The 2678-nt window shown below is 53.5% G+C and overlaps 1 pseudogene; it reads right to left on the reverse strand.

The window, feature by feature from the left end:
- LOC102893421 overlaps positions 1-1541 on the reverse strand; it is a 2852-nt pseudogene extending 1311 nt beyond the window's left edge.
- Between the last annotated feature and the right edge of the window lie 1137 nt (positions 1542-2678).

Genomic DNA, 2678 nt, shown 5'->3' on the forward strand with positions numbered 1-2678 from the left:
TCAGCCACTGCCAGAGATTCTCCAATAATGATTTTTGAATTAGGTGTTGATGTGGCAGCCTGACCCTGCATTGCCATTTTCTGCTGGAATAAGTTCGTTTCTAACTGCCCACCTCAAGGACCCTCTGGCTAACGTCAGTCATGTCATAGCTTGCCAACCAATTAAGGTTCTTAAATCTGTAGCTGTGTAGGAATGACAAGACTTTGAAACTGCCTGTTATGTTACAATTGGGGCTCAGCTTTTACATAAGAATCCACTGAACTGGTGCTGGTATCAATTAACAGTGCTTCCTGCTTATAGTCTCGGTGTCCCGTCTCTTCGTTCCAGAATTCTGCGACATTGATAGGTCAGGGAGCCCCTATTAATAGCATAACAGACAACAAAATGACAAAAGCTTGCAGTTCAGGAAGCTTAATTAGAAGAGCATGAATTGGCTCATGAGCACCTGTAGATATTCCAAGAGTGACTTATGAGTGCCACGTCCTCAGTGAGCATGTGAGTCAGGACCACAAGTCTCAGGGTATTGCTGCTGCATCTTGAGTTTTAATTAGGTGAGAGATGCAACCTAAAAATTCTACATTTTTATAAATGAAATGAGAAAAAGGCTTGGAAGGCTACTCATTTACACAAAACTGGGTAGTCAGATGTTTCTAGAATGCAGTCTCTAGTCATGAGAAGAACACTAAACACACTTCGAGATCTATTCCTTTCTCAGTGGTCCGGGCGCTGGCACGGCAGTCAACATGCCAGCAATCATCTGGACTGGCAGGGGCCTGACCTGCCCAGGACCCCTCGGCGGTGCCCAGAGCCTCAGCCCGGCGGTCACCACTGCCCACCTCCCCTCCCACCCCCACTCCGGGCTGATGGCTGCATTGTATCCCTCAAATCAAGTGACCGTAAGAGGACAAAAGCCACGAACGGCAGGTCAGGTGGAGACAGGTCTGCTGAGAACGTTCTGGGTGCTTTGCCTTGAGGCTCCTGGTCTGGGGTCATTCACGGAGGGTCAGTGCCCAGAGAGGCAACCAGGGGGAAGTGCGTGCCGCAGGCAGGGGCCGCCATGCAAAGGCCCTGGGGTGGGGGTGCCCGGCAACCTTGGGACACCCATCTTCCCGGTGCCCTCCACGCTTTGGCCCCTCGGATCCTCAAGGCAAAGCCAGAAAGCCTCCGAGACCCATCTTAGGTTCTTCAGAGTCTGAATGAATAGCCTGTGAGCACCCCAGCTCTGCAGCCCCACTGGGGACCCACGCCCAGCTCGTCCTGAGCCCTGGCCTCCGACTCCCTTCCAGCTTTGGAGCGAAGCCAGTAGCCTCGTTTAGCCCAGTGAGATGCTCGTAATGAGAGGCTCCGTGACTTTTGTGAGTGGCCTGCTGGGGGCCCACTGGGACCCCTAAAGTCTCCCCACCCCACGGGCAGGCTCACGGATTCCCTCAGCAGACGGGTGCCCTGTCTAAGGAGTAGGGCCACCTGGAGCTTCTCCAGGCAGGAGGGGTGGCTGGTGGCCTGTCTTGCTGCCTCACCGGGAACCGAAGGCCCTGGCACATGGTGGTGACACCCTCTCCTCACTCATGGGAACCGGAAGACATTTTCTTCACCTTTACTCATAAATGGTGGGCAAGGCTTGCCAAACACACAAAAACTACCAAAACAAAGACCATGATGAGCAGACGCCACTAAACAAAGAATCTTGGAAGGACTGAGTGGCCTTAGACACTGAAGTGGCCGCACACATGGAACAGAAAATCAATCCCAGGACGAGAAAGCTCTTCGACTTTTTAGAAAGTTGTGAAATGCAATATATCCGCTGATAAAGAGTATAAGACGGATGCTCCATTTACCCAATACTTGCCAAATGAACCCCTTGAACCAGCAACAAGGCCCAGAAATAGCCTGTGGCCCTCACATCCCCGGCCCCTCTGCCCAGGCCTGGCCCCAAAATGAATAAGATGGCCGGAGAAAGCAAGCTGGAGTTCTGGCCGAGCAGCGAGAGCGGAGGGCCCGAGCTGAGTGGTCGGAGGCCCAGTGTCTGCCGCTGGGGCCATCGGGAGAGGGAGGGGCAGGGAGGAGACCAGTCCGCTCTAAGGGGCAAACCCTCGGCAGTGAGCCCGGGCTCTGGCTGACGGGATTTCCCCAGCCCGAGTGGACAAACGGGGAGACCCACTTTGCCAGGAAAGTGCTCATGCAATTCCAGAGCACCAGTGCTAAATGGAAGGTTCTAGAAGCTGCTAGGGACAAGGGGAGGCTGAGAAATAAAAAGGAGCAGACTGCCCTGGCTTCCCATATGCCATGTGGCACCAACCCGAATTCGAAAGCCAGCAAAGTACAGGTATGAGAGCCAACTGAGGACATTTTCATACCGGAAAGGCGCCCTCTTCCTCCGAATCACAGCTCAAATGTCACCCTCGGCGGGGCCTTTCCTGCCCCCCTGCCAACATGGCTCTTGGTCACCAATCAGGGACGATAGATGCAGTTACTTGTTTGCTGCCTTTCTCTTCACTGAATGTATTTCCCGCGAGGCAGGTGTCCCTTGTCCACCCTGAGGGATGTTAGGCGAAGGAGTTAGGTGAAGGGTCGTCAGGGGAGGAGCACAGGCCAGGTAGCCAAAAAACTGTAAACAGCAAGACAAAAGCGAGCAAATAAGCCAGGAAATGTCCTGAATTACTCGGGTCAGAGAGGAAATG

The sequence above is a fragment of the Pteropus alecto genome, unplaced genomic scaffold (assembly GCF_000325575.1).
Source record: "Pteropus alecto unplaced genomic scaffold, ASM32557v1 scaffold195, whole genome shotgun sequence".
Lineage (NCBI taxonomy): Eukaryota > Metazoa > Chordata > Mammalia > Chiroptera > Pteropodidae > Pteropus > Pteropus alecto.